The sequence below is a fragment of the Ascaphus truei genome, chromosome 2 (genome assembly GCF_040206685.1).
Source record: "Ascaphus truei isolate aAscTru1 chromosome 2, aAscTru1.hap1, whole genome shotgun sequence".
In the NCBI taxonomy this organism is placed as follows: Eukaryota; Metazoa; Chordata; class Amphibia; order Anura; family Ascaphidae; genus Ascaphus; species Ascaphus truei.
The window spans coordinates 404,185,222-404,206,759 of record NC_134484.1 but is presented as its reverse complement, the minus strand read 5'-3'; the positions used below and the strand labels follow the sequence as shown (position 1 = coordinate 404,206,759).

The 21,538-nt window shown below is 45.6% G+C and overlaps 2 protein-coding genes across 6 annotated transcripts in view; one reads left to right on the top strand and one right to left on the bottom strand.

Moving 5' to 3' along the window:
• The window catches only part of KRIT1 (KRIT1 ankyrin repeat containing), a 71,148-nt gene extending 54,239 nt beyond the window's left edge, over positions 1-16,909 (bottom strand). For 3 of the 5 annotated variants that reach the window (XM_075587373.1, XM_075587374.1, XM_075587375.1), the window contains exons 1-2: positions 16,532-16,909; positions 8,790-8,870 (exon numbers count right to left, since the gene is read on the bottom strand). The gene's annotated coding sequence lies outside the window, so the exon portion shown is untranslated. Of the gene's footprint in view, positions 1-8,789; positions 8,871-16,475; positions 16,506-16,531 lie in introns of those variants that run through there. The other 2 variants (XM_075587371.1, XM_075587372.1) reach the window with 2 other exon arrangements.
• ANKIB1 (ankyrin repeat and IBR domain containing 1) overlaps positions 16,652-21,538 on the top strand; it is a 147,605-nt gene continuing 142,718 nt past the window's right edge. The window contains exon 1 of the mRNA XM_075588640.1: positions 16,652-17,098. The gene's annotated coding sequence lies outside the window, so the exon portion shown is untranslated. The remainder of the gene's footprint in view (positions 17,099-21,538) is intronic.

Sequence of the window (21,538 nt, the reverse complement as noted above, 5' to 3'; positions counted from 1 at the left end):
TACAGTGTTCGACAAACCTATACATTTGCTCGCCCCGGGCGAGTGGATTTAACCCCCGGGCGAGTAAATATTGGCCCAAGCAGCACACGTTTGGTACTAGGTGACGAGTAGATTTTTTTGTGTGGCGAGTAGATTTTTTGGTGATTTGTCAACCACTGTGTGTGTGTATGTATATATATATATATATATATATATATATATATATATATATATATATATATATATATATCTGTATCTGTATCTGTATCTGTATCTGTATCTGTATCTGTATCTGTATCTGTATCTCACACACACACACACACACACACACACACACACACACACACACACCACCTTGCCTCAACCCCCCCTCCTCCCCTCCCGGTGGCCGCGCAACCCTCATCCATCTCCCGCACGGGCAGGGAGGCTGCAACAGGGAGCGGGGTAGAAGGGGGACACATCACCCGCTCCCCCCTCCTCCGGGGGCAGCGCAAACCCCCCTCCATCTCCCGCACGGGCAGGGAGGCAGGCACCACACAGTGGCAGATCGGGAGCGAGCACACGTCACTGGGAGACTCGTGAATATTCATGAGCTTCCACTGACGGACAGAAGCAGAAAAAAAACCAGATCCCTTCACTAATTATGTCACCAAATTTTGCCGATCAATACATGGAGAACGAATTGATCTGCAGCTATACAGTTCTTTAGGTAATTAGAGATTGCACACATAAAACTATTGAAGTAAAAAAATAAATTAAAAAAAAAAAAAAAAAAAAAAGACTGAACTGCAGCTTTAAGTTATGTTTGCAATTTTTTATATATAAAATAGCAGTGGGCCGATCAGATCACATGAAAAAAATTACCATTGTTGTATCAAGATGATACCCGAATGGATTCCAAGGGAAATGAAAAACACCAAGCCAATGACCAAAAAGTAAGATGGAGGATGAAATCAGGACATTTGTTGAAGCAACGTGAAGAGACAACCGCAGTACCTGGAAAATCATTGGGGAGACCAGGATCGACAAAGCCTCAAGGTGACGATGATGATCTATATCAGAGGTGCGCAAACTTCCTGATCTGCACCTCCCTGCCTGGCAGCCGCAGCGTTCACGCCCCCCCTCCTCTTCAAGGACCCAACGTCAAATGACGCCACGGGTCATGTGACCCTGTTGCGTCATTTGACGCGCGACACGTCGCTGACGAGCCGACAGAGCAGGTAAGGGAGTTACAGAGGCCTCACCAGGCATTAAATTGAAATGACTTGGAGAAGAGCGCGGGGCCTCTGTACCCGCCGTGCCCCCCCTAGAAATTCTTGCCCCCCCAGTTTGCGTGATGATGATGATGATGATGATGATGATGATGATGATGATGATGATGATGATGATGATGATGATGATGATGATGATGATGATGATGATGATGATGATGATGATGATGATGATGATGATGATGATGATGATGATGATGATGATGATGATGATGATGATGATGATGATGATGATGATGATGATGATGATGATGATGATGATGATGATGATGATGATGATGATGATGATGATGATGATGATGATGATGATGATGATGATGATGATGATGATGATGATGATGATGATGATGATGATGATGATGATGATGATGATGATGATGAATTAGTCAGTAGTAAACACTCACAGGCCAAATAAATCACACTTTAGAGTGGCGTTCACTACAAAAATGTGAATATGTTTTTTCTTTTCTGTGCCATGATCAGTCCAGCCTTGAAACGGAGAGCAAAGTACAGGCTGATTTGATCAATATAGGTTTAGGTTGAAATTATTTTTAAACTGTCCTTTAACAAGAAAAAAAATAAATAAAAAAATTCAGTCCTACCGCAAATTACTGTACATCCTATAAAATGCAAAGTCTTCACAAGCAGGGTAAGAAATGCTCATAAATGCATCTGCAGGTCTCCTGCGGCACACCCAAACCTGCGGCACACCACCACGACTCATCGTACAGGGATTAAACGGCAGGTGTGAATTATAGAAGAAGGACATACAAATGAACAAATGGGGAGCCATGTACCAAAAGTCCGGCAAAAATAAATGGCACCAGATTTAAAATAAATCTCTGTTGCTTTGAAATAGATTTCTCTCTTTGATAAACAGTAAACAAAGAAGCCCTATGCACATGACAAATTATTTTGACAATTTCTATATGTTTTTTTCTTCGCATAAGTATTGGGTTCTTTAGTTCAGTCTTTTGGCAACAACATATTAGGCCAGCAACCACATCAAGGTGTAGATCTTTTCAGCAGGTACCTACACTACCAATTTTATACCCTGTAATGCATTCCATGCTATACATTATTATGTAACGGTTCCTCCCTCCTCACCCTCTTTTCTCTATGTTGTGGAGTTGCAATAAAAGGACAATTGGAAGGGAACCTGTTGGAGGAGCCTACCTTGATGTGGTTGCAGGTTTAACATGGTTTTGGCTAAAAGATTGAACTAAATGACCCACATTTATGAGGGGGAAAAAAAAAAAAAAAAAAAAAAAAAAAAAAGCGAAAACCATCATATAGAAAGGAACTAAAAAGGAACTATCCCTGAAATGGTCATGCGAATCGAACAAAGAATCCAATGGTCAGAACATTAATGGATGGGAAGCAGGGGGTCCCCCCCAAGGCTGAACAGCATTTATTTCTGCTCCGGGGACCTCCTGGTTCCCAAGATACTAGGAAAGGAGCTGCCAGTACTTCCTTGTTTATAATTCCGCATGTCACGCGGGCCAATAGGAAGCCATGACAGATGATGTAGCGGCTTCCAATTGTCCCACGTGATGCGGAACATTTAATCCTCGATGCGTTTTCCCGTGGAGGGAACAGTACTGCGCTAGCTTCAGTAGTATCTCAGGAACCAGGGTCCCCCAGTCCTGACAAATAGTGCGTCTCCGCTCTGGGGATCCCCTACTTCGCATCCCCTCCAAAAAGGGGGTGGTGCAAATTTAAAAAAAGTTAAGTAAAGGGAACAACACCTTTGAGGATAGAAACAATACAACTCAATCAGCCCTTGGGGAATCCAGGAGTTGTCATATATACAGCTCAACCCTGTTATAGCGCAATCCGCTATAACGCGGATCCGCTTATAACACGGTTTGAGCGTGGACCCCGAATTAAAAAAAAAAATTACGTTTTTTTTGCACACACATTGCATATCCTCACAGCACACTGCACACTGCACACTGCACACACTCACAGCACACAGTCAAATACACACACACACACTGTCTCTTTAAGGGAGCTTGCTCATACAAGACGGAAGCAGAAGCAGGAAGCAGAGACAGGGAGAAGAACTGCCAGATGCTGGGTAAGTGCTGCGTGCTGTTGCCGCTGCCCCACCGGGACTGGGAACACTGGGAGAGTTCTCAGCTTTCCCCCTCCGGCGGACGCAGTACCAACACAAAAAAAAAAAAATTAACAAAAAAAAAAACATTTTTCGGCGGCCATTTTTTTTGCGACCCCGTTTATAACGCAATGGTTGCGAGTGGCCCAGAGGACTGCGCTATAATGGGGTTAAGCTGTACCTAGAATTACCAATCTGTGAACTAGGTTGCATGGCTAACAAATTCAACAGTGAATATTAAAAACAGTATCACTCCCTCTCAGTCTATTTATTATATAATTCAAATAAGTGGTTCGCAGGGCAGAATAGCACAAAGTAACTTCTATTTGTAAAAGGATTAAGAACAATACTATGTTGCTCCCTTTCAGATGATCCAGCTGACCGACCAATAGGATTTGATCATATTGTGACAATACAGGAACACTAGTTACTTTTATACATTTTCCATGCCACTATGGATGCAAATCCATTTTAACCGAGGGGGTGGGGGAGGACAAAAATATAAAATAATCAAGAGCTAGCCAGAATTTTTAGGAGCCAGTATATTGTTAGGCGTGTGGGGGCCGTTCTGGCAGCCCCCCTGCCCCTCCGCACTCGTCGGCTATGCGTCACTGTGTGTGTTAGTGTGTATCTGTGATACACTGACACACCCTTGCAATAGTGTTTGATCTGGATGGTGGCTGAATGTAACAGTTGTACTACTGAAGCAAGGAGTACCGACAACTCACAACTCAGAGAGGCAGGAGTCAATAACCCACAACATTTATCAGGGTGGTGGACCAATTTATTAACTGGGAAAGGTTAGTGTGAAAGGGTTGTGGAAACGAAACCATCGACTGTTGGATCCATCTCCCTGCAGCACTGAAGGCAAGATCCAGACTGTACAGTATTTCCTTCCCCCTGGATGACGTAGATGCCCGAATATGGGACTCTACATCGAGAGGGAAGGCTAGATTACCATATTCGGTCATCTACCGTATATCAAGGAGGTTGGACAGGACACTTAAATTATTTAAATGTCCTTTTAAGCATCTATTATGTTCAGCGCAGTGGGGAGACGGATCCAGATGGGGAGGCGGATGTGCAGCTCACCTAAAAAGGTTAGTATTGGTTCTCTCTCCAAGCAGATGGCCCGGGAGGATTAACACTATGGGATCCTATTCAGAAACATGGACCCCGCAGAGTGGTCCGGTGGCCACAAATGATCGCGGCATCGAAAACAATGAGTGCGGACACATCTGCACCTACACAAACAAATAAAAATGGTTCGGTTCATGCACTAATGTAACTGGCCAGGATTGATCTAGTCTTGGTTAATGGTCGTCCCTAGCAAATATTCCTTAAGCCTTTGGTACATATTATTTATAAAATGTTTTACAAAGAAATAATGCATTGAGAGTTAGTTACCTCTCGTTTTCAGGTATGTCCTGGGCACAGCGCTATGATAATACATGGTTGCATTAAATGAGCAGTGGTAATACATACAATGTAGACATTTCATGGGCCATTAGAGATAAAAAATGATTATGGGCGGAAATTACAGACAAGCTTAAAATAGTTTGCAAAATTTGTATGCGATGTCTTTGAAAAGAGAGGAATTAAGTACTTTACTTTTCTTGGAGGTGCACATAAATGTATGTTTCTTTATCAAGTTCCTCGTTTTGTGTATTTTCTTCAGTTACGATGTTCAAAAAGTGTTATATAGTTTGCAGATTGATATGTCTTTATAATATAAAAGAACTTGCCTCACTCTTCTCTTCTGGGGATAATGACTATTTATTTGTGGCTGTCTGTGTTATATCTCAGTCTGTACTTCTGTGGATATTACCCCTCGGTCTATTTCGCTCTTTTTCACTGCAGCTGCTGCCAGTCCCCAAATGGATGCAACACAATCTTCTTTTTGTCTCTCCTCTCACTTAACAGAGGGCCTAGTCTCTCTCAGAGCTGCTCTCCAGCACCAACCATCTTCTCTCCAACTCTTCCCTTGTGCTGCCAACTACCATCCCTCGAAACCTGCACCGTCGGCTCCTCTGCAGGTTCCAAGAGAAGTAGCTCCACTCTTACAAAGTCTATGCTTCCCCTAAGGCATTACATTTTGAACCCTCTTAAACATGCATGTCCTCATGCATACACATTATTTTGGTATACAAATTCCATTAACTTATTATCAACTATATTGTAATTCATCAGAATTATATATCAGGTACAAATATACAGCGATTATTTTTACAATAATTATACATATAACCTTGTATCTCTCTATGCACGCAATAAAAGTTGTCTACTATAAATATATTTATCAATTATTAATATTTGGGGGATTTCGCTCACGCTCCACTGAGCAATATAGATATATATATAAATATATATATATAAATATATATATATAAATATATATATATATATATATATATATATATATATATATCCTGGAGGAGGTATCCCTTTTATAATTCTTTCAGACCTGCGAGTTGATCAGGACTACACTGTATGGGGTAAATCCATTCTATTCTATACGCATGGAAATGTTGGACTGTCATATGTACCCAGGGGCCAAAAGGCCAACAAAATGGGAGATTTGATGTAACCATCTCTTCCCCAATTGCCACCTGCGCCCCTACAGCAACAGACTTAGCAGCATCCCTCACTTCCAAGCTCCTTCTCGAATAAACAGGGTCTCATCAGATTAAGATTATACAAAAAGTTGTTCATCTTCACCCTCTTTCTTGATCCGATAGACGGCCAAGTCTGGGTAAGGTATGGCTTCAATAACTTACAACTGTCCTTTCCTGGGTGGCTCCAAAGTGAGGTGGACATGAATGCTGCAAATATTGTCATGCTGTATCATTCCTCACAAAGGGGAACCCGAGGAAGCCAATCGTTGACAGGCAAAACACGTTGGGAATTGGCCCTCCAAGGACACTGTACCACTATGTCTGAGAACCAATCCGGGACTCCTATGATGCGGAGGTAAGAACACCACGAGAAGGAGCAGAGCAAGCACGCTGACCGATTGAAGACTGGCATAGTATGCAGCCCGCTCGCACTGGGAAGAGTGTACCCGTTGCGCAGCTGTACTTGGGAAAGAGTGAGTTGATTCCCTTTCCCCCTGTACAATTACCCTTCCAGTAAACGATATTATGCTATGTTGTGCTTGTGTTTTTTTGTGAGGAATGATGCAGCATGAAGATATTTTTCCAGCATTCATTCCCCGCTTACACTGGAACCCCCCATGAAAGCACTGTTTAGTGCTTACGTAATTTTCAGCACTTAGTTCACCAGTGCATGTTTGCCATTTTAGTTTGTTATTGTTCACTTGTTTATATCACACTTCACCCTTTTGCACTTTTGTTATTTTCACATTCACAACGGTTCCAGAGACTGTTCTTAGGAGCAGTCTTTAGCAGTGGGGCACTTGAATAGTATACTAAATCACTTTGTTTTAGTTTTGCTTGTGCTTTTTTAAAGTCATAATTATGGCATCAACAACATATGGGATTATATCCCACTTTGTAGCAAGTTTACCACTTCTGTGGGTTGACTTCATTAACACTCATTCGATAGAGAGAGCACTAACACAACCTTGTGTAAGACATCATTACAATTATTGCTTCCCCCTACGATGTCGTTTCCAATTCCCTTCTTCAGTTAATAAATTGGTCCAACGGCCTGATAAAAAAAGTTGTGGGTTATTGACGCCTGCCTCTCTTCGGGTTGCGGGTTTGGTGGCACTCCTTTTTCCCGCAGTAGGTAAGGTGACAACAGTTACATTCAGCCACCATCCAGGTCACATACTATTGCGGTTACTGCAATAACATTTTTGGCATCATGAACAGGTTTTGAAGAAGAGTCCAAAGCAGGAAGAAACCCAGAGTAAAAAGGTCATTAGGAGGTGATAGGGAGAGTCCCTGCAGGGGAGCAGGTGAGGGGCCATGGGGGATTGTATATAGGTCTTCTTTAACCATTTGGGGTCTCCTGGCTCCCAAGTTACACAGGAGACCTAAAGAAGAACACTAGATAAGCAATTTACATACATTCAAGGTAAGACTGCAATCTATGTTTAGACTATATAATGTCCCTGAGCAACAAAGAGACGTAGAGAAGTCAACTCGTAGCCTTAAAGTGAAAAACAAAACAGACCCTGGAAAGACTTAGCACTGTGATACAAGATTTATGTCGGAATGGAAAATTATTTTTTTTCTCATGAAAACAAAAACGGTTAAGAGATTTTGCCCTTGGCTTACAAGAAGCACACTATATATGGGAGGTAGATCCGGAAGAGGCAAGAGATCAAAATAACATACACAATTATGGAGCAATTTATGGAAGGTGCTAGAGGAGAAATGTTGAAAGCACATTTCTGCTTATTATCTCTGCAAAGCCCTGAAGTAACTTTTTATTTTTAACTTTTAAGGCGAAAGCTATTGGGCACAGGATTACTGTCAGAAGAACAAAGCTATCAATAATTCCTCACTAGATGTGGATATCCAAATAACTCCGGAGGTACTAGTGAAAATGAAACCAGAAGTCAAGAGAAACAAAAACTTAGACGTCTTGTTTAACTGAAACCAAGGCTCTCAAAGTAACGATGCAACAAAGGAGCTTATGAAGCAGATTACAGCATTATGTACAGAACAAAAGACAAAAAAGTCACAATGCTACATCCAATCTGACAAATTCTTTAGTCAACACCTTCTGCGTTTCTTCTCATAAATTAGGGTAATATAGTTACATTTTTTGGCCAAAGCATTACAAGTCTCCAACCACCATTTCCTTCAGGTCCTACACTGCCTGTAAACTTTCTCTTCACCTCTCAAAAGGCCAGGTCCCCGCTGGCTACTGCAGCGCCCGCCAGGATAAGAGCCGCCCCGTTGTGCGGCGAGTTTTTGAGGCACACATGAAAATTGAGATGGGAACTAGCGACGGAGCGCTAGGCCACGCTCCCCGGCGGTTCAGCCAATGAGGGTGAACCTGCCGGGTGACATCATGGCCACGCCCCCATCACTCCCCAGTCATGCCCCTGTCTTTTCCCCTGCAGACCGGGGAATTCGGCTGCACACGCTGCCTGCCACGCAGACGCGCGTGCAGCGCAGGCAGTGGGGCTGCAGCCTAATGGAGGAAGAAATGTCCCTCACACATAGTCACACACACTCCTCCCCCCTCCCTCCCTCCTGCCTGTGTGCATTGATCACGGATTTCCACCACCCCCCGCTCCCCTCACTGAGCAGCGTGGCAGTGACTTGACCTGTCAATCACCACCACTGCCGGTTCCAGCACATCAGATCCAGCTTGGATGTTGCTGGGGAGTGCAGTTACCGGTCGCATTGGTGATTGATCAGAAAGTCATCACTGGGCAGAGACAAAAGCACAGGTGCCAGAGGGGAAATTTGAATCAAAGATGCATGCCATGTATTAAATCTTACCTGCAATAACAGAATTCTGGAACATGGAAGCACTTGCTAAACAGCAAACTCCTCCATTTCTTTATCAACGATTGATAACATCTTTAAAAGAAGGAACACAAAATTAGAAAACAAAGGAGTGCATATGAAGCTGGTCTAAGGAGGATTTATGCTTCAGCATTAACAACTGTTATCCCAATATATTTATATAACAGCCATGGATTTTTAAAATAATTTTCTTTGTTTTTGCCATTTGTAGACAAAACCTGGTTGGGTAGTTAATGAGACCACTTTAATTTGTAAGAATTGTGCATTGGAGAGCATTGCATATGGACAAGCAGGTTCATCAATGAATACACACAAAGCAGACCATTGTGGGGGGGGGGGAGGGGGTATAGTTGGCTGCATTAACCTTTTCACATCTTAAGATAGGTCCAAACTCTGGGACTGAAATGTTTCACCTTGAATAAAATGTTAACGTCAATTCATAATCCACGTAAGTACATAGTCCTTCTGATGGGCGCCTGTGACAGATGACTTCTGGACGTATCGCGAGTGCTCCTGTCTTTCCTTATGCTATCTATCAGGGGAGCGCAATCTTTTCCCCCTGCCGGCTGTTCTGCTCGCCTCCCCCCCCTTACCGTGGTTCACGGCATCTGGGCGTCAAGACGTCACATTGCCATAGCAACGTGACGTCACATGACCCCGTGGCGTCATTTGACGCCGGGTTGCCATGGCGACGCGTCTCAAGATGCTGGCTGAACCACAGTAAGTAAGGTTTACAGAGGCCATCGCCGCTTCCCCGGCAATTAATTTAATGGCCTTTGGGAAGCGTGCGGGGCATCTGTAAACCCCGCGCCCCCGCAGTTAAACTGGCGCCACCCCCTTTGCGCACCACTTCTATATATTAATACTGCTGGCCCCTAGCAATGAAAAGGTTAATTAATCCCATAATGTCCATGTAACAGGGACTTATTCCTGATTAAGAAAAACTGCCTCTAAATCCAGCAGGGAGCTGGTTAATTGCAGCCAGGCAATTAGCCAGACTCCACCTGGCTAATTAGAACTCCGAGAAAAAAGCCTCATGTGAGAAACAGAGGGGAAATTTTCCTTAGCGCACCACAGTGCCGACATGAGGAGAGAGTCTTGAAGCACACAAGAGGACTGTGTGCTGACAGCAAGACACGAGGGGACCAGACCTTTATGCCTGGACACAGATTTCCTTAGCACACAAGGGTGCTGACAGAGGAGAAAGAGGTCTGAGCAGAGAGATACTCCACAGCATGCAAGGGTGCTGACCAGGAGAGCAGAGAGGCCTTACCCTAAAGCAACATAAACAGATACTTTCTTGTTGGAGTGCGTGTATGTATACAGTCTACCACTGCAGCAAGGGATTCTGGGAAATTACATGCAAATGAGCACAGTGCCACCTTTTGTCTCAAGACCACATTACATGGTTAAACCCTTAAGCCAATGCATGCTGCTTTAAACACAGCTTTTAAGCATAGCCTGGGATGAGATAACTTAACTAATGTATGGTGAAGACCTACTCATGTCTCAAGTTGCAAAGCCAGTACAACCAACCTCACACTGATGAGATCCACAAGGTTGAAACAGTCTGTCTGTGAGTGGGTTTATTGGCTTTGCATCTCATCCCAGGCTATGTTTAAAAGCTGTGTTTAAAGCAGCATGCATTGTGTCTGTGAAATTCTATATACATTGCTAGAATTTTTCTAAACTATATGAGAATATGATGACATTGATATGAATGCAGTGAGATTAAAAGGTTTATTTCTATGTAGCAACAGAAATGGTATGTTCAAAGTCATATAAACTATTATAAACAATTTTCTGAATGCTTCATTACTTATATGTTTGCAAATCTAATTCTGAAAGCCTAACTGCAAAAAGTTAAATCACAAATACCTATTGGTTTACATTGAATCTCAACACCCCCAGTGTACATCTGCATTGCCCCAATGGTGGACAACCCGATGGGGCACCCCAAGAGCTTGTCCACTCTGCACAGGACCAGCGTGCTAAAAGTTAATATTTGCTTGAACTTTGTGGAACATCAACCCCACCCACTGGAATGTTAATGATCCAAGAAGACAAAGAACTTTGTGTTCACAGCTCCATTGAATCTCAACACCCCCAGTGTACATCTGCATTGCCACCAAAGGCGGACAGCCTTTGGTGCATCCAAAGGGCAGCTAGAGGGTGTGAGCCGTTTGCTGATATTTGGTGATGTTAAAGCTGCTCTATTTCAATCTGAAACTCACCAGCCCCTTTATCAATTGTACCCAATGTTCCAACTTTATCCGTCAATGAAATGTCTGTGAATTGACTGTATAACCTCTGTTCTTTTAATGTAACCATGTATTGTTACAACTCTGTGCCCAGGACATACTTGAAAACGAGGAGGTAACTCTCAATATATTTCTTCCAATGTTATAAATAAAAAATGTTTTTAGGAGTGGTATTGACTAATCCGTGCTCCCTAGGCCTATAGCATGGCATGAGACTGACAGACAGAACCCCAGGAGGACATACTAAAAACAATGAACAAAAATGAATGGACATAGGAAACGCAATGAACAAGGAGGCAGTAGAGGAAATGGGAGTATAAATGTAATATAAAAACTATAAAAAGATATGGTGAAATGGAATCAAAAAGAAAGGGTATAGGACATATGATAAGATGAAAGATACTGAAGGAACATACAGTACTGTAGGATAGCATGCAGAAAGCAGAAGGAACATGGCATATAATGCAGAAAGAACATAGGAGATTATGTAGGCAACTAAAAATAATAAATAATCTAAGGATTTGGTAGAGGGAACAAATTGGATCAAGGATATAGATGCAGAAAAAAAGAATGAACATAAGGGATCATCATGTAGGCAATGAAATGAACACAAGATATATACTTAAGATTGTAAGCTCTCCGGGGCAGGGCTTTCCTTTCCGCTTGTCTGGCTTTGCTGCACTTATTGAATTATAAAACCCTGTGTTGCATTCTCTTTTGTAAAGCGTTGAGTACACTGTACGCTTTATACAAATAAAGACATACATAATACACACAGAATCTAAGGCTGCGGTCCCAATCACCGCCACAGCGCACGGCTCGGCGTGCGCTATCAAGCCCCGCCCCCCCAGTCCGGCCAGTCCCAGTCCCTACCTTGTCGCGCACCTTTCCCCAGCGGTGCGTGACAGGTTTTCAGGGAGGCAGGAGAATTTGACCTCGAAATCTGCGACGGAGGCGTGGCCACGGTTCAGCCAATAAGGGCGAACCAGCCGCGGGACGTCATGGCCAGGCCCCTGCAAACCCACCGCCACGCCCCCTCCCGTCGCAAACCTTCCCTCTCCCCCCAGACCGCAGATCGCGGTGTAGCGCTGTGCACGCGCTGTCCCCCCCGCCGGGCGCGCATGCCACAGTGAAGACTGGGGACTCAGCCTAAGGCTGAGTCCTCGAGAGTGCTCCAAGCATGAGCGTCGGGTTCCTGCATGTACGCGCGTGCGGGGGTCATTGCAGGTAGCTGAGCGCGCGGGAAAGTATAATTTTTTTGTTTATCTAAGCGCACGAGCATGTGTGCCTGCGCACAAGGCGTGGTCACAGCGTGAGCGGGGACTTACATATATCTATATATGTAAGTAACCGCCGCAAGCTCAGCGCCAGCGGGGACTCAGCCTAAAGCAGAAAACATAACTGACATAAGATAATGTATCAAGTAGAAAACGGAACAATACACAAGACATAACGCAGGAAATGGAATGAACACAAGACATAACGCAGGAAATGGAATGAACACAAGACATAACGCAGGAAATGGAATGAACACAAGACATAACGCAGGAAATGGAATGAACACAAGACATAACGCAGGAAATGGAATGCACGTTAAATATTACGTAGAAAATGGAACAAACCTAGGATGTAAAGTAGGAAATGGAATGAACATACAGTACGATATATTGCTGAAAGAGGAAGGAACTTAAGAATATAGGGCTACATTTACCAAGTGTGGTGCTATTCCATCTTCTGAATACCTTGTGGCTCAATCACACGTGTTAGGAGACTTTTCCCACGAATCCGCCACCCTTTCCGTGAAGAAGTACTCACATTTCCCCGGAGTCTCCCACTCCTGTTTCAGAGCATGACCTCTTGTTGTAGCACTTCTCTTGCAGCTTAGCACAACTTAACAAATATGGCCCATTATCTTTAATTATTTCTAAATTACATTCTGTGCCCAACATTATATCCCATAGTTAATTCTAATTCCTGCATTATGTTCTTATGTTTATCTCATTTCAAGTGAATGAGCTGTAACGGGTCTTATGGCATCGCACCGTTTAGTAAATATGGGCCTAAATCTTGTAGCTATTTTGCATTATAAATTTTCTATTAAATTCCACTTCCTGCCTTATTTCCTATGTTTATTCAATTTTCTTCATTATATCCATATGTTCATTCCATTTCCTACAGTACATTATATTGTTATGTTCATTTTATTTCCTCCAATAATTATGTTCATTCTCTTTACATTATATACCATATCCAGATCAAGTCATACATTATATCTTATGTTCATTCCATTTCCTACAATATGTTGTCATGTCTTTCCTTGGTCATATTTTCATTCCATTTCACCCATAACTTTTTCAGATAATTTGGAATATTTATTTTATTTCCTCTACTACTTCCTTGATAACATGCGTTTGCGCATAAAATGCGTAGGAGGGTTGCTTTACCTCCGTTTTTAAATTTTAATTTTTCCACTTGACCCACTCTCTTTGGCTGTGCGACATATTTTTTGCTTTTTGCTACTCTACTACTTCCTTCCCACTTGTTTTTTCATTTTCCTATGTTAATTCTCTTTTGGTCCTTCCTTTTTAGTATCTCCCAAGCATGGCACCGCTGTAATAAGCAGCACCCCCGCACAAAGCGTGGCACCAGTCTGACAGGCAGCCACCGACAGAGCGTGGCACCAGTCTGACAGGCAGCCACCGACAGAGCGTGGCACCAGTCTGACAGGCAGCCACCGACAGAGCGTGGCACCAGTCTGACAGGCAGCCACCGACAGAACGTGGCACCAGTCTGACAGGCAGCCACCGACAGAGCGTGGCACCAGTCTGACAGGCAGCCACCGACAGAGCGTGGCACCAGTCTGACAGGCAGCCACCGACAGAGCATGGCACCAGTCTGACAGGCAGCCACCGACAGAGCGTGGCACCAGTCTGACAGGCAGCCACCGACAGAGCGTGGCACCAGTCTGACAGGCAGCCACCGACAGAGCGTGGCATCAGTCTGACAGGCAGCCACCGACAGAGCGTGGCACCAGTCTGACAGACACACCACAGCTTGGTACCCGTATCACAGGCAAAAAAAAAAAACTTTAGTTAAGATGTTCAGCTGAGTATGCAAAGGAAATGGCTGTGAACATGTAAAGTTACACGAGCCCTTCTTTTTTATATTGTATTTATTAATTAAATGTTTCACCAGGAAATAATACATTGAACATTACCTCTCATTTTTAAATCTATGAATTAACATTAAAATCCTACAATAGTTAATGTTAAGATCCTAGTTCGTTCCTAAATAACTAAAAACAAAATGTGTTTAAGGAAAGAGGACAGAGGAAGTGCATCTAAGTGAATAAAACCAGTCTGATACATCCAAGCTCCTTACCCTGCAGGGGACACAAATGGCTTTATATCACAGGGATATAACCTGAAGTTTCCATTATTAAATAATAATCCCAGTTGCTCCCCTACGCTCAGCGTCTCCCACACCCCCTGCTCTAAGCCCCTTCCAGACCGCCTTCTCCTATTCTCTCCCAGACCACCTGCTCACCTCCCCTCCGCCTCTCCCAGGCCACCTGCCCTCCGCCTCTCCCAGGCCACCTGCCCTCCGCCTCTCCCAGGCCACCTGCCCTCCGCCTCTCCCAGGCCACCTGCCCTCCGCCTCTCCCAGGCCACCTGCCCTCCGCCTCTCCCAGGCCTCCTGTCCTCAGCCTCTCCCAGGCCTCCTGTCCTCAGCCTCTCCCAGGCCTCCTGTCCTCAGCCTCTCCCAGGCCTCCTGTCCTCAGCCTCTCCCAGGCCTCTCCCAGGCCTCCTGTCCTCAGCCTCTCCCAGGCCTCCTGTCCTCAGCCTCTCCCAGGCCTCCTGTCCTCAGCCTCTCCCAGGCCTCCTGTCCTCAGCCTCTCCCAGGCCTCCTGTCCTCAGCCTCTCCCAGGCCTCCTGTCCTCAGCCTCTCCCAGGCCTCCTGTCCTCAGCCTCTCCCAGGCCTCCTGTCCTCAGCCTCTCCCAGGCCTCCTGTCCTCAGCCTCTCCCAGGCCTCCTGTTCTCAGCCTCTCCCAGGCCTCCTGTTCTCAGCCTCTCCCAGGCTTCCTGTTCACCTCCTCTCAGCCTCTCCCAGACCTCCTGCTCACCTCCTCTCAGCCTCTCCCAGACCTCCTGCTCACCTCCTCTCAGACCTCCTGCCGTCAGCCTCTCCCAGACCTCCTGCTCACCTCCCCTCAGCTTCTCCCAGACCTCCTCTCAGCTTCTCCCAGGCCTCCTGCCGTCAGCCTCTCCCAGGCCTCCTGCCGTCAGCCTCTCCCAGGCCTCCTGTCCTCAGCCTCTCCCAGGCCTCCTGTCCTCAGCCTCTCCCAGGCCTCCTGTCCTCAGCCTCTCCCAGGCCTCCTGTCCTCAGCCTCTCCCAGGCCTCCTGTTCTCAGCCTCTCCCAGGCCTCCTGTCCTCAGCCTCTCCCAGGCCTCCTGTTCTCAGCCTCTCCCAGGCCTCCTGTTCACCTCCTCTCAGCCTCTCCCAGACCTCCTGCTCACCTCCTCTCAGCCTCTCCCAGACCTCCTGCTCACCTCCTCTCAGACCTCCTGCCGTCAGCCTCTCCCAGACCTCCTGCTCACCTCCCCTCAGCTTCTCCCAGACCTCCACTCAGCTTCTCCCAGACCTCCTGCCGTCAGCCTCTCCCAGGCCTCCTGCCGTCAGCCTCTCCCAGGCCTCCTGCCGTCAGCCTCTCCCAGGCCTCCTGCCGTCAGCCTCTCCCAGGCCTCCTGCCGTCAGCCACTCCCAGGCCTCCTGCCGTCAGCCTCTCCCAGGCCTCCTGCCGTCAGCCTCTCCCAGGCCTCCTGCAGTCAGCCTCTCCCAGGCCTCCTGCCGTCAGCCTCTCCCAGGCCTCCTGTCCTCAGCCTCTCCCAGGCCTCCTGTCCTCAGCCTCTCCCAGGCCTCCTGTCCTCAGCCTCTCCCAGGCCTCCTGTCCTCAGCCTCTCCCAGGCCTCCTGTCCTCAGCCTCTCCCAGGCCTCCTGTCCTCAGCCTCTCCCAGGCCTCCTGTCCTCAGCCTCTCCCAGGCCTCCTGTCCTCAGCCTCTCCCAGGCCTCCTGCTCACCTTCTCTCAGCCTCGCCCAGACCTCCTGCTCACCTTCTCTCAGCCTCGCCCAGACCTCCTGCTCACCTTCTCTCAGCTTCTCCCAGACCTCCTCTCAGCCTCTCCCAGACCTCCTGCTCACCTTCTCTCAGCCTCTCCCAGACCTCCTCTCAGCCTCTCCCAGACCTCCTCTCAGCCTCTCCCAGACCTCCTGCTCACCTCCCCCCAGCTTCTCCCAGACCTCCTGCTCACCTTCTCTCAGCCTCTCCCAGACCTCCTGCTCACCTCCCCCCAGACCTCCTGCTCATCTCCTCTCATGCTCTCCCAGACCTCCTGCTCACCTTATCTCAGCCTCTCCCAGACCTCCTGCTCACCTCCCCCCAGACCTCCTGCTCACCTTATCTCAGCCTCTCCCAGACCTCCTGCTCCCCCACAACTGCAGCACAATCCTGCCCTTGTACACACGGGGCGTGGTCAGTGACACCGGGGGGCGGTTCTCGGGCAGTTCTCAGGCAGTACAGCGCGCTGTGCGGGTTACACTGGGGGCAGAGCTGTGTGGCTGGGGGCCTCTGTCTCCGCTTCTCTCTTCCTCTCGCAGAGCAGTAGGAGGGGGCTGTGTAGGTTTCCGGGTCGCTCTTGTTGTTCCGGGTACTGGGGGCCTGTCTCAGTGTTACTTTCCCGGTGTTGCTCTCGCAGGCTGTGTGTGTGAGAGAGACCCGGGCTGAGTGTGTGAGACCCGGGCTGTGTGTGTGTGTGAGACCCGGGCTGTGTGTGTGAGACCCGGGCACTGTGCTGCTGCTGAGGAGAAGGCAGGAGAGGAGGGACCTGAGCGTGACTGGATCCCTGTCTGGGAGACGGATATAGGATCCTTGCCAGACATTGTTACAGACCCAGGCAGTGCCACCTCCCGCACAGACAAGATGCTGCCCCTGGACGCCGGCTGCCTGCATGGACTGATCTGACCGTGAGTGTACTGTGTGTTATTGTGTCACAGGGGATCTGCACAGTGTTTGTTATTGTGTCACAGGGGATCTGCACAGTGTGTGTTATTGTGTCACAGGGGATCTGCACAGTGTGTGTTATTGTGTCACAGGGGATCTGCACAGTGTGTGTTATTGTGTCACAGGGGATCTGCACAGTGTGTGTTATTGTGTCACAGGGGATCTGCACAGTGTGTGTTATTGTGTCACAGGGGATCTGCACCTGTGTGTTTTATTGTGTCACATGGGATCTGCACCAGTGTGTTTTATTGTGTCACAGGGGATCTGCACCAGTGTGTTTTATTGTGTCACAGGGGATCTGCACCAGTGTGTTTTATTGTGTCACAGGGGATCTGCACCAGTGTGTTTTATTGTGTCACAGGGGATCTGCACCAGTGTGTTTTATTGTGTCACAGGGGATCTGCACCAGTGTGTTTTATTGTGTCACAGGGGACCTGCACCAGTGTGTTTTATTGTGTCACAGGGGATCTGCACCAGTGTGTTTTATTGTGTCACAGGGGATCTGCACCAGTGTGTTTTATTGTGTCACAGGGGATCTGCACCAGTGTGTTTTATTGTGTCACAGGGGATCTGCACCAGTGTGTTTTATTGTGTCACAGGGGATCTGCACCAGTGTGTTGTCACAGGGGATCTGCACTGTCATTGTATCACAGAGGATCTGTATTATGATCTATCACTGTGTCTGCGCCTAGTATTTTCTCTTGCTTGCTCAGACACATACCGAAAGAAGCTTATGTATATTAAGGAGCTGGCAGCTATTTCTTGGAGTGTGTTTTCGTTGATAAGTTTTTGCAACTGATAATGATCAACAGCCCTTAATGCCTTTGCTTTATGGGGGCATATCATCATCTGCCTGTATTATTTGAGACAAGCTGTAAAGTAAGGAAGAAAAACAGTCTGTAGTCAGTGTCTGTTATAGATAAAGCCAAAGAGTACTGCCTAGGGTTGTGCTGCTGTTTTGTTCAGTATTATATTTCATAAGCATGTGAAGAAAGACCAATGTTTAAAAGGAAGAATGACTGGTTACTGGGAATCAGTCAGTTTTAGGAATGCCCTTTGTGCTGTTCTGTATGAGCAACCATTCTGCATTCTCACTATACCTTTCAGTCTAACCTATCACTGCTTATTCTGTCCTGGCAAAGGGGTTAACAATAATATAGCCAGTAGTGGCATAAGCAGGGATAAAAAGGGGCTTTCAAGAGTGTAGCTTTTGTCCCAAAAATTAATTATGAGCCACAATCGCCAGATAAAGGGCTGTATTTGTAGCGATGTTAAAACCTTTTTGCACATTGAGGATTCCTAGTAATGTAACCGAGAAGGGCCCATGTGGGTGATGACCCAGCTCCTGGGTGCTTATTCACCTAGCAGGGATGGACAAGCCCCACCCAAGAACTGTCTCTTAGGCATGGTTTGTGTATTGTGTGGTGGATCAGGATCGCCAGAGATAATGGCTTTGTTTTGTATCCTATTGCAGAAATCATGGCCCTCATACTATCAAAACACTCGTCATTTTCCTTTCAGGACATGTGTAAACATTTCACAGGAACCTGGTACTTCTATCTGCTTGGGAAAACAGCCAAGAAGGGGGGAGCAGGGGTCAGCAGTAAAACTTCATAAGACTCCTAATGGGAACCTACAAATGCTCACACCCTCAATGTCATAAATTAGGGTGAAGCTTCAAAACCAGCAGTGGGGGGGTTACGAATGAATAATAATATAATACTTACACGGCCATGTGTAAGTACAGGCTCATAAAGGGTCCTTTGTCAGATGTAGCCTCTTAATAGAGTCCTCTATTCATCCATATCTTTCTGATAAGGTGTCTTCAGATAGCTGGATGACGTCACTGCCATGGGTCTCCACCAGACCCAGGCAAGAAATGGGAGCGAGTGTTCAAAATGAAAAATGACAATTTATTAGACTGACATCAAATGTCCACTCGCATGTAGGGAAAATCAGTGTCAGCAACACAAGGGATCCAGCTCGACTCTTGCAAGCTCTAGTGCTTCGCCTCCGCGTCCGGTTTGAAGCAAGCTGCTCAGCTGGTAGAAATGAGTGTTACCGGGTCACTACGGAAGCCTCCTCGTGACAGTCCAAGAAAAAAGATGGAGCAACGCGTTTCACCGTAAAACGGCTTCCTCAGGTTCAATAGAACACTCGCTCCCATTTCATGCCTGGGTCTGGTGGAGGCCCATGGCAGTGACGTCATCCAGCTATCTGAAGACACCTTATCAGAAAGATATGGATGAATAGAGGACTCTATTAAGAGGCTACATCTGACAAAGAACCCTTTATGCGCCTGTACTTACACATGGCCGTGTAAGTATTATACTATTGTTATCTATTTGTTACACCCCCCCCCCCCACTGCTGGTTTTAAAGACAAGAACCCTTTATGAGCCTGCACTTACACATGGCCGTGTAATTATTATATTATTATTCATTCTTAACCCCCCCCCCCCACTGCTGGTTTTGAAGCTTCGCCCTAATTTATGACATTGAGGCTGTGAGCATTTGTAGGTTCCCATTAGGAGTCTTATGAAGTTTTACTGCTGACCCCTGCTCCCCCCTTCTTCCCTGTTTTCTCTGTCTTTTGAGGGATCTAGGAAAGATCCCATAGGGGGTCTGAGAAGGTGGTCCTAACAACGTTTACCACTGCGGATTCACTAAGGAGAAAAGATTACCCACCAATCCCATTCATAGTTAGCGCCTGAGGTTTGTTTTGCTTTACTTCTATCTGCTTATCTGTCCAGTCACGATAAAACCACCGAAAGTCTCGCTGCTGCTTCTTCTAATGTTGTTGTTAGTTCTGTTAGTATAAGTATTATTTATATTGGCATTCATGGGTAAGGTTTATTGTGTATACAAAGCAGTGGATGCTCGAGTGAGCACATTTCCCAAAGTTGCACGACTACACACTTCATTCTGAAAGTTGATCTATACATTTTGTTTGAAGCAGCTATTGGTACACACATTTCTGTACTTTCAAATCTGAGATGCTTGTGGGGGAAAGGTGGACAGGAAAAGGTAAAACGAGCAACATTTAAAAAAAAATAATATATATATATATATATATTCAAAAACGAATAGACGATACCGTTCTGTGGCTAACGAAATGCTTTTATTTGTGCGAGCTTTCGAGATACACTGATCTCTTTTTCCAGCGGAGTTACAATGGATAAAGCAAGAGAGGTTTTTACTTAAAAACACTTGCATCTTGGAATGTATCTGTGACTGAAGCCTATCCCTTCCCCCTGTGCTGTATGTGATTTATAACTTAAGGTGTTAAATGGTCCCTGAATGTGTGTGCGTGTGTATAAATATACATTTATAAAGCGCCCACAGTGTATGCAGCACTTTACAAAAGGTGTGTGTGTGTGTGGTGGGAGTGGGTATCAATGGTGTGGGTAGGTGTAGAAATGTAAGAGGGGGTTGCATTACTATTAATGTGTGTAGATACTATGTGGTCCCTATTGGTATATAGGGATTGAATTACATTGTACATTTTTATGTGTAAGAGACAGCTGTGTGTGCATTGATATAGCACAGTATGTATAGACATGGTATACATTTTATATATATATATATATATATATATATATATATATATATCTTTTTTAGAGAGAAAGAGATATAGAGATATATATATAGAGATATAGATATATATATATATATATATATATATATATCTATATCTCTATATATATATCTCTATATCTCTTTCTCTCTAAAAAAAAATTTTTTTTTTACTAAGAAGACATAAGTACACATCTGTAAATAGCCAAAGCGGCTGTACAGTATAGGCAGTGTTATGGGGGAGTTGTGTTGCTGTGATACAATGGTAGAGACCAAAATAAGGTCGCTAATTGCTAGACCGATAACTCTCACTGCACAAGATTGAACAGTCAGATGAATGGTACAGCACTTTAGTAAATTACCTAATTAAATGAAAATACGGGTTTGTGTACAGTTGTTATTTTTTAATGATTTTGTTTTTATTACTTCGTCCATTATTCAGTTTCTCATCAATGGCTGACTGTGCAGATGGGTATTGTGAGGTTTTACAGTGGGCTGCAATGTATTCTGTGTGCATTTCTTCTGCCTGGAAAGTGTATGAGTCTCGGTTTCCCTTATAATCACGCACACAAAGGGGGCAGTCAGAAAGTTCTTACATTTGTCCTCTCACCCTGTTCCGATTCAGCTTTCCCCCCCTCCGTGTCATTGTGTGTGTGCAGACACTGTCTGGTTGTGGCATTACATGGACCTCTTGTAGAACACTTCTTCTCATTGAAGAGCTCCTGAAACCAATTTTTAAACGGCTTCCCAAAACGCCTGTGAAAATATGTCCTTAACCGGGCTCAGGGGCTCTTTTCAGCTGATAAAAACAACGGTTTCCCCTTTAGC